This window comes from Vigna umbellata, chromosome 9 (assembly GCF_029865625.1).
Source record: "Vigna umbellata cultivar VRB3 chromosome 9, Vumbellata_1.0, whole genome shotgun sequence".
Classification (NCBI taxonomy): domain Eukaryota; kingdom Viridiplantae; phylum Streptophyta; class Magnoliopsida; order Fabales; family Fabaceae; genus Vigna; species Vigna umbellata.
Window position 1 is genome coordinate 17663703 of NC_142173.1, and position 14542 is coordinate 17678244.

At 39.3% G+C, this 14542-nt stretch overlaps 1 long non-coding RNA gene across 1 annotated transcript; it reads left to right on the forward strand.

Annotated features, from left to right (window-relative positions):
* Positions 1-9327: 9327 nt before the first annotated feature.
* LOC148192769 (uncharacterized) lies at positions 9328-13360 on the forward strand. The gene is made up of 2 exons (XR_015782250.1): positions 9328-9651; positions 9919-13360. It is a non-coding gene; the product is annotated as an uncharacterized LOC148192769 (long non-coding RNA).
* The last annotated feature ends 1182 nt before the right edge of the window (positions 13361-14542 follow it).

The window sequence follows — 14542 nt, forward strand, 5'->3', positions numbered from 1 at the left end:
TCATACTTCGAACGATTCTACACTTAGCTCTTATTGTTCCTAACATTCCTAGCAATGCTCTCACCTGTTTCACTCTGACTCATCCATCTTGTATACCAAGAAAACGAGAGTACTATATAACGAAATGTTCGCTTCAATTAAATTAGTTATTGAGTTCCATCCACTCTGCAATTGCTACTTTGCAATAAATTACTGATGTTAACCTAACATATGGTATTAGCGCAAAAAGAGATTTAACTTTTAGCTAGCCTGGGCGTCTCTTCCGGAGAACTCTATGATTCAAATGTTTATCATTACCGTTCTGTTACCCCCTTACTACCGAACGATCTAGTTTAATAGATACGAGCGTCAACACTCCAGTTTTATGGAGTATATCCTAGATCAGTCAATTCCAGTAAACAACACTCCCTAAAATAATAATTAACAACTATTTCACAGGTTAGATATCCAACTAACTCAATTGTTAGTACTTTCATCCCTAGATCAAACGACTCCCTTATCACAACAATTTAAAACCATGTACGGCAAGACCGTTCATACAATAAGTAAGTGTGGTTGTTGAATGTACCTAAACTTGTTGTTCCAGCGCCTGTCATGGCCTAATCCCGACCGATTGTTTGTTCGACCACGCCCCTTGGTTGATTTCTTTCAGCATCTAGAGGCGTCATCACTGCTCGTCCTCCCATATTACACTCGCGTTCTAGATGACCGTTTCTCCTACAACGAGTGCATAACTTCACTCCCAACAACTTAGGACATGATGATCGGTAGTGTGGTCCTCCACACTGAAAACACTTCACTGCCCCTTGATGTCCAGACCGATTGGCAGCAGCTAACGATTGCGCCTGAGACCCACTAGAAGTAGATGGTACTCCAGTACGAGCGTAAGGCGTCCTCCTAGTCCTCCTTGAATTTATAATATTCCTAGTGATTTCTATGATCTCCATCAACTGTCTTTGAGTAGCTTCAGAGTGTGCCCTCGCAGCCTCCAAACTCTGCAAGGCGACCGTGTTTTGCTGTATCAAAGCAGCGTTCTGCTGTTGAAGCGCCTCTATTACGGATTCCAGTAGTCTGATGTGGCCAAACGCATCACTCTCGGCAGGCTGAGGATGTGATCTTGGTGCCATTTGTTCCCTCTGATAAGCAGAGAAAATAATCATTAGATAACCTTATTCATAGCACAAACATAGTATGCTCATAACCTACAGTGTTCCTTAAGGAACAAAACTGCTCTGATACCACTAATGTAACATCCCAAAATACAGTAATCACCATAAATCAGAATTAATTACAATTAACAGTAATCACAAACAGTCTTTGTATTAAATCAGATTCACAAAAGCCTAAACGGCATCAGTACAGGGAACGCTTATAAACGCATACAAAGGAAACCCAAAACGTACGTTCTTATATGCACAAAACAACGTACGCAAAAATAGGGGAATACATGATTAAGACGAACGGCCTTACAAATTACTTGGCCGAACGTTCTTTAAGCACTAACATTTACAATTCCTATTCTAACGAGCGCCTCTAAGGCTCGGCCTTCACTTCAACCTCTACCAGATTGGCTTCATCCAAATTTTCTTCTTCCAGCACTTGCTCAAGGGATGCACCACCATCTGCTCACATCCACAACGGATGATCATTGCATTAGGACAAGACGGATATACATGAACAGTAGACAACACAATGGAAATGCAAGGGTAAGCTTATACTGTTTAATTAATACAACACACATACAGTTCGTAATTCGATTCACACATACATCAAGTAACTTAATCATGTAATTTAACATAGAAAGATATATAAGACAGACCGTCCGGACTGTATGAACCATGTAGTTACAGGCGTCCTTGCACCCAAGTGGTGTAGTAGCCGGGATATACCTAATCAGCTTCCACTTGAGGTTAATCCTTCGCCCCTGCTAAGTGAGGGATACGAAGACCTCCTGCCATTCCCACACATGACTACTCCCTTCTACGTGAAGATGAGCATCACGTAATATCAGGATGGACCAAGCCAGCATTAACTAACCACAGTCATACTTTACAAATTCAATCTTTCAATATATATATATATATGAGACGTCCCTCCATGGAACACTCGTCCAAAATCCAACATCATAAATTCAGTTCTCATAGTGTTCACACTTTAATTTATCATATTCCATCATCTTTTACATCATTAGGTTCAGGAGTCAAAAATGACGAACGCTCAATTCATTGAAGAAGTATGACGAACGTCCAAATAAAGTTACTAGATACTCAGGGAAATATACAACAAACGTAATTTTCTATTTGGCCAGTTAGATGAACTGACTCGACTTGAAGTGTACTGGTACTTAGAAAATAATCATGATAGGAAATTGAACCAGATTTAATGTACAAAGGAGGATCAAGAACACTTAGAATTATTTTTCAAGAGATTTACATATGAATCCAATTCCAGGAATGGAACGAACGCAAAGAAAATGAACATTTAAATACTTTGAACGAACGCTATTTTATCAATTGAATATTCACTTAGTACGAACGCGAGGTAAGAGACCTAGCGAGATTCAGAACGGACGCTCGTGATAAGACCGAGCGCTTATTGAGAACGGACGCTCGACATAAGGCCGAACGCTACGAATAACGAACGCTCGACATAAGGCCGAACGATTATGAAAAACGAACGCTCGACATAAGGACGAGCGCTATCAAAGACGAACGTTCAACATAAGGTCGAACGCTAATTAGGACGAACGCTTCGGTATAAGACCGAGCGTTACTTATTCATAAAGTTTTAAATATTTAAATATTGCTGAGCTAGACGAACGCTCAGACATTCAATTTGGGACGCTCGTTCATGAGCAGAATTCTTTCCAAATGAAAGAATCCCAATCTAAGTTACTTTACTGAAATGCCGAACGGTTTAAGACCGTACAGGGACGAACGTCATTTATCAGTGGGAAAGAATGAAATTCCAGATTTCTCAATCTTAACAAAATTTTCCAGATTTCCAATTTATAACTTATAACTTTCATTCCAGATTTAAATCACCTTAAACATCATCATCATACAGATTTCAACATTTGAATCATTCCAACTATACAATCACCATACTCCATTTATACATGATCCGATCAACATACATTTAATCACAATCAAAAACAACATATATAATACATACAAACAGTATTTGTTCATGACAGATTAAACCAACATCAGAAATCATATCAGATATCAGTAACCATTCAAAACAGCTCCAACATCAGGCTTTACATACATGCAACTCATATCACAAAGAAATCAAGCAGTATGAATTAAACTTATAAGCTTCCCTTACCTGGATAGCAGTGAACGTTTAACAGTATAATTTGAATCTGTCCAACTATGGCTTTCTACCCGTTAAGCTCTTCCTTACGCTCCTTAACTAAGTCTAACCAAAAAAATACCTTGGCGGCCAAAGGGCCGGACTGCGGATGTCAACTTTAGCTAAGGTTGAGGCCGAACGGCTAAAACTTGAGGTCGGACGGTCGTGAATGGGGGCCGATTGCTCATATCTCGTGGTCACCACTGGGTAACTGAAGTCACACGGCCCCACGGTGGGCGCCAAATGTTTCGACTGGATCGGTGGGGACCCTGTAAAAACACACAAACTTACTGTGGAAGACGAACGGGCGGGCGGCGCAGATACATGGACCGGGCGGACGTTGCTGAATCCTGCGAACCGGAGCTAGCTGCACTGACGGGCGGCACCAAGATGGACGATCGCTGTTCCACGCTCCAAACCGGGCGGGCGTCCTCCAATCTAGACGCTCTCTCTTTGCTCCAAGCCGGGCGGGCGTCCTCCAATCCGGACGCTCGCTCTCTACTCCAAGCTTGGCGGACGTCCTCCAATCCGGACGCTCGCTCCACGTTCCAAACAGGGCGGATGTCCTCCTCTCCTGGCGGATGGTCCTTGCTCCACGCTGGGGAGGGGCCGGGTACCTGCTAAAGGCACTCCGACGCTCAAGTCAGTAATATGACAGAGCGATTATGATGCGAGTATGCATCGTTATTCAAGTTGTTCAGAGTTCATACCTGAGACCTTTATTTATAGTGAGTTGTAGTGGGCTTTTACCTTTTGGGGGCCTAGGGACGGCCCAATAATACCTTAATCTTCGTTAAGGACTTTAATGTGTCATTAGCATTTAACCGTGTAATCAACAACGTGCGTCGGTTGGGAATGATGGTCGGTCAGGGATGTTACCCTAGGTGGGCGTCCAGCTCTCGGGCGGACGTCCAGCTCTTAGGCGGTCCTCCACTCCTTGGGCGGTCGTCCAGCTCTTGGGCGGTCGTCCACTCTTTGGGCGGACGTCCAGCTCTTGGGCGGTCGTCCACTCCTTGGGCGGACATCCAGCTCTTGGGCGGACGTACAATCCTTGGGCGGTCGTCCACTCTTTGGGCGGACGTCCAGCTCTTGGGCGGTCGTCCACTCCTTGGGCGGACGTCCAGCTCTTGGGCGGTCGTCCACTCCTTGGGCGGACGTCCAGCTCTTGGGCGGACGTACAATCCTTGGGCGAGCGTCCGGCTCGTGAATGCGTACCAGATTATTGGGCGGACTGGCGGATGACGGACGTCCTTGGACGGACGTTCGGTTCCTAAGGACGCTCGGTCCAGACTGTTTGGCGGACGTCCGGATTATTGGGCGGACACGCCAACTTAGGCGGACGTCCACTTCTCAAATGGCTGGCCGCTCGTTCGGTCCAGCCTCCGGGGCGGACATTTTACCTTGCCCGGACGTCAAGCCTCGGGCGGACGTTCTACTTTGGGTAGACGTCCTCTATCGGTACATATGGCGCCGTCTATGTGGGCGTCCTTCCGTACGGCATCCGGCACCTCTGGTACAGCTAGTATAATTGTAAACGTTCGACCTTAAGATAGTACTCTTAGGTTTAAATATTAAGCGTTCGACCTTGGTATTGTTGTGAGTATAAGCGTTCGGCCCAAGTTTTAATATCAGCGTTCGGTCAATTTGTTTTAAAACTCTTAGCGTCCGTCCAATTGGCCTAGGGGCGTTCGGCTTATAACGCTCGGTGAATAGTGTTCAGGAATTAGCGTTCGGCAGATAGCGTTCGGTCTTAAGCTTTGGGTCTCGAAGGATCGATTTTGGAGTATTCGTGAGCGTTCGGCAGCCAGCGTTCGTCAGATAGCGTTCGTCTCAATGGTGCTCGACTAAGAGTAACAACGCTCGTCCCAATAGTGCTCGACTAAGAGTAACAGCGTTCGTCCAAACAGTGTCCGTCCAATGGTTTATGACGTTCGTCCAAATAGTTAACTCGCACCTGTACTTTGCAGAATTTGTTTTCGATAGTTTTGGGGGTTCCGGATGTCTGTTTTGGACGTTCTCTAGGTCGTTTTGGGGTTCTTGACCCTTCTGGAACTGTTGGTAATGGTTTCAAAGCTGTTTGAGTTACCTAAATATTGGTATTAAAAGGATATAAAGAAAATGTGTTATGTGTACACTGTTTTGAGTTGTTAGGTATATCTATTTGATATGGGAATGTTGTGTGATCGGTTTGACACTGCAAATTGATATGAGAATGATGTTTGAATGGTTAAGTACTTTTGAAATCATAGTTGTATATGATTTGATTATGAGTTTCATATTAAACGAAGAATTGAGTTTATTAATGATATGGTATTGTGATAATTTCACTTATGCATTTAAATATATTGAACATATGCTAAGTTCATGGTTGGCGAATATGTGATGATGATATGATATGTGCGTTATGGTATGGTTGGATTGGTATTGTAAGGATTATGGTATATGGGTATTGTGGTCAGATGATGTTATTAAACGAGTGGTGGATAGTAAGCGTTGTGCATGTTGGCCCGGGGAATCTCTTTAGGTGAGTGATGGGGGGTATACTTGCACTTGTCTGGGGAAGCTCTTGTTCAGAGTGATGGAGGGTGACATTGTGTACTTGCCCGGGGAATCTCCCTATAGAGTGATGGGAAGCAGCACTACACATTGGGGTAATGTGTAACCGCCCGGGGAATCTCTTACAATTATGTAAGAGTGATGGGGGTGACGTGGGGTACTAGTCCGGTGAAGCTCGAGATAATTAAACTGACGTTGTGCGTGCTGGCCCGGGGAATCTCTTTAGGTGAGTGATGGGGGGTATACTTGCACTTGTCCGGGGAAGCTCTTGATCAGAGTGATGGGGAGTGACATTGTGTACTTGCCCGGGGAATCTCCCTATAGAGTGATGGGAAGCAGCACTACACATTGGGGTAATGTGTAACTGCCTGGGGAAGCTCTGAAAAGAGTGATGGGAGTGACGTTTGTGCATATTGGTGTATGCAGGTATTTGTTTATGATGCATATTGGTGTATGCATTCTAATTTGATATTTTGATACATATTGATATATGCATAAGGTTGAAGCATAATTCGTACTTGGGTATATAGTTTGATCTGGTTAAGGTGTGGATGATAGTATGTTATTATGAGTATATTTATGATGTATATGAATTGTAATTTTGTTAGCTCACCCTTGCTTGTTTGTGCATGTGAATGCGATGATCGTATAATGCGTGATGTTATACGGGAGCAGATGTTATTACAGATGTGATGGATGATGCTTATGAACATGCATAAAGGATGAAAGAGAGATGGGATAGAGGACTTGGGAATGTATTTTAATATTTTATTCGATCCTGACTATTTGAACATTTTATTTTCGGAATAATCGGTTTGTAATAAATAACGTACTACTTTTCCGTTGAGGTTGGATATTAAAAATATGAATTTTTACTTACGTGTTTTACGGAAAAATTAGTCGGCGTAACACCAAATTTCGGGGTGTTACACCACTCATCAATTTTTTTAACGCCGTCCAGCCAACTTAACGGAAAGGACTCAATTGATATCAATTTTCAAAATTAAGGACCATTTTGATACACTTTAAAAAATGAGGACCCAATTGAGACATTCGTACATAAATAGGGATGTCGAAAAGGATTAAACCGATAAGAAATATCATTTTCAGATTTTTCATCTACCTTAACTCAACATTTCTCAAACGATTCATATCTTATAATTTCATATCCATCATTAAATCACATACTTTATAGAATTCATATTAACAACTCATAATCTACAATAATCATCCATTTTCCAATTCATACGTATCACCATCAACATGCAGTTCAACCAACATCAACCATATTCATTCAGTACAGCAGTGCTCGTTCATGCATAATTAAACAACATACATTTCATACATCCAGTCCACTTCATGCTTTCACACAACATACAAGTATCAATTAAATTACTAAGCTTCCCTTACCTGGTTTAGTAGTGAACGTCCTAAGAGTGTGACTTTGTCTCGTTCAATTTATGGCTTTCTACCCTCAACGATTTCCTTAAGTTCTTCACTAAATCTAACCAAAAGAAACGTAGAAGAATTTAGCTTATACCCGACGTACATAATTAGGATGTCCAATAATTGTATGATTCGGGTTGTTATATGATAACATATGATGATACTTAATGCGACAATAATAAGACTTGAGAAATTCTATTTCTTTGAGAATTTTTGGAATACGGATTACGTTTATAAAATTGTTTAATGAATTAAAGTTTTAAATGGTTAGTTGTTATGAGTTTTAGTTACAGCTATTTGAAAGTTTTGAATTAATTTCTACGAATTGTTTATTTATTTATATACAATATGTTTGTGACATCTAAATCAGAGTTTTTTTGAATTAAAATGTTGTATTCATTTGGAAATATTGGTTTCAGTTTGTCTTTTAATTTAAATGTTGTTGGAACTGATTCACTTTTCGCTCATGATAATCTATATATGCTTGATACTATAACTTCCTATAGTAAATCCTTAAATACAGAATAACGTGGTACTAAACGTAAAATTGATAATACTAGCTTAAGAGCATTTTGGCACAAGCGTTTAGGTCACATATCTAAAAACATATTTGAACGCTTGTGTTCGATGGAATCTTGGATTCCATCGACTTCACAAATTTTGATATTTGTATTAAATGTGTTAAAGGTAAACAAACAAAAACAAATAAATTAAGTGTGTATAGAACTACAAACGTCTTAGAATTGATACAGACATACATTTGTGGTCAATTCCCTACACCATTATGGAATGATCATTATTTTATATCATTCATAGATTATTACTTTAGATATGCATATGTATATCTAATACATGAAAGTCGCAATCTTTGATGTATTCAAATCATTTAAGGTTGAAGTTAAAAATCAACTCAACAAAATAATTAAGTGTATTAAGCCTGATCGTGGTGGTGAATATTATAGCAGATATGATGGTTTAGGTCAACATCATTCAGAACTAGGGGTGGTAAAAAAGGTTCAAGCCCGACAGTTGATAACAGTTGATTTTATCATTATTTACGATGCAATTTTGATACTAAATCAACTCTCTTTTACTTTGAAACTTGCTTAAACTCTTGTTTTTAGTTTACTTTTGTGAATAAGAGAGTTGAGGTTATACTTAATGATTTTAATCACTAATTCCCTTAATTTTGTAGCTTATTGGAATGATTTGGAAGAGGAAAAATGTCAAGGAGTTGGAACTCAGAAAGGACAGCAAAAGCACCAGAAGAGAAGGCTATAGAAAGTTGAAGGACGTCTGGTTGCCCTTTTCTAGGGCCCTAAGCACTGGTGTCACGCAACCACGCCTGGTTTCCCTTTTCTAGGGCCCTCAGTACTGAAGTCACACAACCACGCCTGGTTGCCCTCATATGGGGTGTTGAGCGCCGGCTACTTGCACCGCAGGACGCATGGTTGCCCTCAACCAGGGCGCTAAGGGATACTCCTCTCGCAAGGACGCCTGCTTGCCCCTAGTGTGGGCGTTGAGCACTGACGACTTGGGCTTTTGGATGTGTTTCTGATTTATTTAAGGACCTCTACGCATTAGGGTTCGTATCTTTTGACGGCTGAAGCTTGGAGACACTTCTTTTCAACCCTTTGGAGGCAGACTTGGATGCGAGAGCTTTCCTTTTCTCTTTCTAGGGTTTCCATCTCATTTTTATTCCATTGTACACCAAGGTTCTCCATGACAATGGAGAACTAAACTCATTTGTTGTTGGGGAAGATGTAACCTCTAAACTTTCATGTATTTGAATATGAAATGAATTATTTTATGCTTCTTTCATTAAATGTTAGTGATTTTGATGGAATCCTGCTTGACGTAGTCTTCATTTTGTATTTTTACCTTTCATAGTTTAGTTCTTAAGGAGCATGGGTTACTATAAATACCCAACTCCTCTCTTGTATTGGCACTTTTGAGGTTAATGAGAATTTAATTTTCTGACCTTCAAGAAATAACTCTCTCTTGAAAGTCACATGCTAGAAAATCCAAAGACTCCTTGACCACCTTCCAAGCATACTCTCTCCCTTCCAATTTTCCATTTTCACGGTGCTTTCTCTCTCATCCCACGGTACCTCTCTGCCACCTCGTTAGCGCATGCGTCAGCTCCTCCATTCCACGTCATTGGCCTTTCCTCTCACGCACAGAAACGCCATTTCATTTCACATTTCACCTCTCGCGCATCAAACACGCACGTCCACATTCTCTCTCGTTTCTCCGTCTCGCAAGCCACATCTTCCGATTTTCATCTTCTCTGTAAGTTTCATCCTCTCCTATTTTCTCACTTCTTCTTCATCACAGAACCACATCTTTGTTCTTCTTTTTCAATCTCTAACCACACATTAGGGTTTCTTCCTTCTCAAACCATTTCCCTCCATTTAGCCGATTGAAACTCTTTTTATCATTTGTTCTTTGATTTCTACCGTTTAAACCTCCATTTGCACCGTTTAAACGCTTTTGAACCGATCAATCTTGCGTTTGAACCGTTTAATCGGTCCAATTTGAGTTTTCCCTCTTTTCTAGGGTTTGTTCAAGATTTTAGGGTTTTCTGCAATCGATTTCGTTTCTCTCAGTTTCCTTAGAGTCAGCTCTCAATCTAGAGCTTCGCTTCCATTCCGCTGCGTCTTTACTCGTCGGAGAAGCCTGAGGAGTTCGAATCGTGCTCACACAGTTTCTATTGTCATCTTCTCGGGCGCTGATCCATCAGTTGGTATTCAGAGCAAGGTTCGAGCACGCGTCAAGAGATAAGTTGTTCTATCTGTTATGAATTTTTTTTCTCATTTGCTTCGCGTTTGTTTTTTTTGGTTTGTTCTTGTTTGTGATTCATTTTTTCTGATTCACGTAATGTTGATTCAAGTCTTCTGTTGAATCTGTGTCTGTGATGTCTTGGTGATTCATCTTGTTTTGTCTCGGTTTGATTTTGATTCTGAGTTTCTGTTTCTCGTTTCTGTTTCGCTTCTCTGTTGCGTTTTCTTCATTTACGTGTTGTTCATCATTTTCCCTTTAATGTCTTGATTTGTTTTTCTGATTTAAGTTGTTGCGAATCTTGTTTGTCTTTCGTGTTTTGATTCTCTTCATATCTGTTTAGGTTTCCAAGTTGCGTGTCCTGTGTTTGAGTCATTATATTGAGTCTTAGTTCATTTTAATTCGGTGAATCTTCTTTGTTTGAGTCTTTTAATTTCTAAATCCATTTCTGTTTTGTCTATGTCATGTTACTTTGTTTTAATTGTCAATTAAATCTGAGTTTAACTGATTCAATTGAGTTTTTGCTTTGAGTAAGATCTGTCCATCATCATAAGCAGTGACATTCAACTGAATGAGCTTGATGACAGACTTCAACAGCAGTTTTAATGTCATTTCATTTATCTGAAGTTGTCTTGAGTTTTTGATGTTGTCCATTACATGTAATTGTATTGCACTTTTGAAATTCTGTGAGCTGAAAGTTGAATCTGCTTGTGGATAGCAAATGCACACCAATTAAGCTATGAAATGTTGCATTGAGCTTGGGTGCAAGATGCTTACAGCAGCATCAGTCTCTATTTTGGCCAGCTACACCGAACTGGTTTTTCTTTGCAGAGTTTGTGAGTCATTCATACTTGGTTTTAAATTCTTTGCCAAGTTCTGATTCAATTTCTTTTCCAGTATTGTCTTTGTTTCGTTGGCATCTATTGAGGTATATGAATCTGCAGAATTGCATTAAAACTGTTTACAACAGTGATTGAATTTAGTTTGAACTTCTGAGTTTGTGATCCATAGTGTGCATTCACTGTTTTCACTTTGCTATCAATTCTGCAATTGAGAATAAATTTTTGTTCACTCAAGGAAGCCTAAACCAGTGATATTGAAACTATAATTGTGGCTGAGAGTGATTAGCCTCTTGTTTTCTTTTGGATATTTTTTTGAGTTGAATCATTTGTTTCTATCATGACTCATATCTTGTGAAGTTGAATTGAAATAGAGTCAAATTATATGTTGTGAATTGTAGTAAAAGAAAGTGAAAGTATAAAAGCATGAGTTCTTGTGATTTGAAAAAGAAAAATCAATTAGAAAAGAAGTATTGATTGAACCACATAAAGAGTCAAGTGGCAAGTGCAATTCACAACACAGTTTCACTCTTAATGTTTCTCTCCTTTTTCTGGTTCATCATATAATTGGATTGGAGTGAACATTTTAGAGCAATTGGCAATGCATTATTCTATTTCAGTTGCAAATCTGTTTGGTCATGTATGATTCAACTTGCTGTGATTTTCTTGTGTTTTTAATCTGTTTCTAGTTCTATTCCTTAGGCTCTATTTTGCTGTGCGTACCTTTATTAACTAGCCTTGTTTCTTGTTTGTCAATTGTTGGCTGTCTTGGTTTTGTCTTTCACGTGTGAACTCTGACTGCTGTTCTTAATTTGAACTTTAATTGTTTTATTCATCTGATCTAGAGTTGTCTTAAGCAATAGATCTGTTGTGCTGTCATTGTTTTGTGGCTGTCCTACTCTGTTCTGCATATCACTTTGCCTTAGCCTAGCCATTCTTGTTTGAGAAGCTGTTATACTTTGGTTTCTGGAATTTGAAGGAAGGTTTGTGTGCTTGGTAGCATCTTAGGTGGTGGTGGTCTGAAAGAATCTCCAGCTTTGTACTGCCAAGGGAGAATCTCCCTTCCAAACCTTTCCATTTTTTTTAGTGCTTTGAGCTTCCAGAGAGACCTGTTTTTTTGTGAGCTTTGTGTGGCTACATCTAAAGCCAAAATATCCTTGTTGAGAGTGTGTTCTTACTTCAGTTCTGAATCTGAATTGTGCTTACCAATTAGATTTGTGCAGTTTTTGTTTTGATTGTCATTTATAGGTGGTGTTGTGTCAAGAGTGAATTACAAAAAGCTGCAACAGTCAAAAGTTGAACAAGGAGTCTCATGACACGTGAACTGAATGGGCTTTGGAAGTGCAGACCAGAACCTTTACTGATATAGTTGTAGAAGTTCAACAGAGTATAGCTTGAGCAACCAGTAGCAGCCATCTGAACTGAAGGGAGTTTCTTTCACCTTAAATTGCATTTGTTTTGGTTGAACTATTCTTGCTATAACTTGTCTTTGACTAGCATAATTTCAAGTGTTGAATCTGGTATGACAGTTTTTGTACACTAGGATTAGCCAATCTGAATTCTAAATTGGAATTGTTCTGCATTGTATTGGATTAATCTGATTTTGATTAGACTGGGGTGGTTGTTTAATCAGTTTGGTTTCAGCATAAAATTACATCCCTTTGAATCTGGTATAATGACCATTTGCATGTGTCTAATAGAATCTGGTTTGATTTTGGTGTGTGTAGAGCTGATATTTGAGAGTTTAGCTTGAGCAGAAATTTACTGAGAAAACAGCAACCTAAGCACTTAATGTGGAAGCTTTGAACTAAAGGGAGTTATTTAGTTTAATTGCTTCTGACTGTTTAAACTGTTTTGGATTTAAATTGTTCATTGTTGAATTACATGATCTGCTGAATTGGTGAGTTATCTGTGCAGAGTTGCTGTCATTGGAATACGAATTGTCTAGGAGTTTAATTGAGCAGCTGCAGAATGTCACTAGAAAGCTTGTGCAGCCAAGAGAAAGGGAAGTTCTTACTACCCTATATCTTCTTTTGCAATCTGTTTTAACTAAGTGAATACTCATAGCAGTTTTGTACATGTGTGATTGTAGGATGGGCATGGCAAGAAGATTCAAGACAACTGATTCCAGAAGCAACAAAGTTGAACCAAGACTAAGATGTTAAGAAGCCAGATTGGGCACGTGGTTTTCCTGCAGGATGAACAGGACCGTAGCATAGGATTGTTGCTTTTGTAATTGTTTTCCTTCAATTTGTTTGTAATAGGCTTGTGTTAGCCTACTGTTAGCCTTAGCTTTTGTTTTGTAAAAGGGCCTTTTATAAAGTCCAAGTTCTTTGGAAGAGTCCTTGGTGCTCTTTCAAACTCTTGGCAACTTTTCTTGATTGCTTTGATTTTCTTTAACATAGCTAGACAGGTGAATGTGTCTTGTTAGCCAAAGCTACAAGCTTCACCATAGGAGTAGATTTTAATATTGACTTGATTTGTGTATTTCGTAGGGGTCATTAGAGTTTGCTGGTTTCTTAAGTGTTTTGTTTGTTTGATTTTGTGTTCAGGGGTGATTAGGCTAAAAGGGATTAAACTCTAAGCCTTTTCACATTAGAGTTCGAGAGTCTAGTCTTTTAGTGTTTAATTGTTTGTGATTGTTTGAGTTGTGTACTTTGTTTCTAAAGGTGATTTTAGTTTAAGGGGTAATTAGTTAGTAGCCTAAGACATTTCTGGCAAGGCAAGACTTGGTATTTAAGCAGCTCTTTAGCTCACCTCTCTTACCTGGGACTTGTCTAAGTGAAAGTTTTTAACCCTTTAAATTAAGAAAACTTTTAGAAACAAAGATGTCTTCTTATAGTTCATACAGGTCTTCTAGGTTAGATAATGTTGATGAAATGTTTAAAAAAGCTAGGAAACTTCCATCCTTTGGTAAAGACATAGGTGCATTAACATACTTAGCTTGGGAAAAAGAAATTGATAAAATAAATCTTTGGTTTTATGAAGATAGTGAATATTATGTCCTTAGTATATATCTCTCTTAAGTTAGAAGAGCATGCAAGTGAGTGGTGGAATGAAAGACAATATAATGTTAGGAAAGGTAGAAAGTCTTCCATACGTGATTGGTATGAATTAAAAGCTTGCATGAGAAGAAAGTTTGTGTCTTCAAGCATTAAAAGAAACCTAGAACTAATTAGGGATTACTAGAACTAATTAGGGATTACATTGATGATGGAAAATTATTTCTTTAGAGTTTAAATGATCATGGGTTTCTTCGTAGAGAATTAGAATTTGGGGCAAGATTTAAATTATTTGAACCTCTTCTTACAGGTCTGGAAAAAAGTAGAAGAAGAAGGAAGAACAAGACTTCCAGAGAATTGTTTCCTCTCCTGAGACTCTTGAGCAACCTTTTACTCAATCTGACTAGGAAACTAAAAATATGACAGACAATCAGAATGTTATACTACCATGGCAAATTATGCAACAGTTGTTGGCCCTTTTTATTTTAATAGCATTGCAAGGTCGAGGGTTAATGCCACAAGCATGGAGATGAATCCTGCTCTTATTCACTTGGTTCAAAG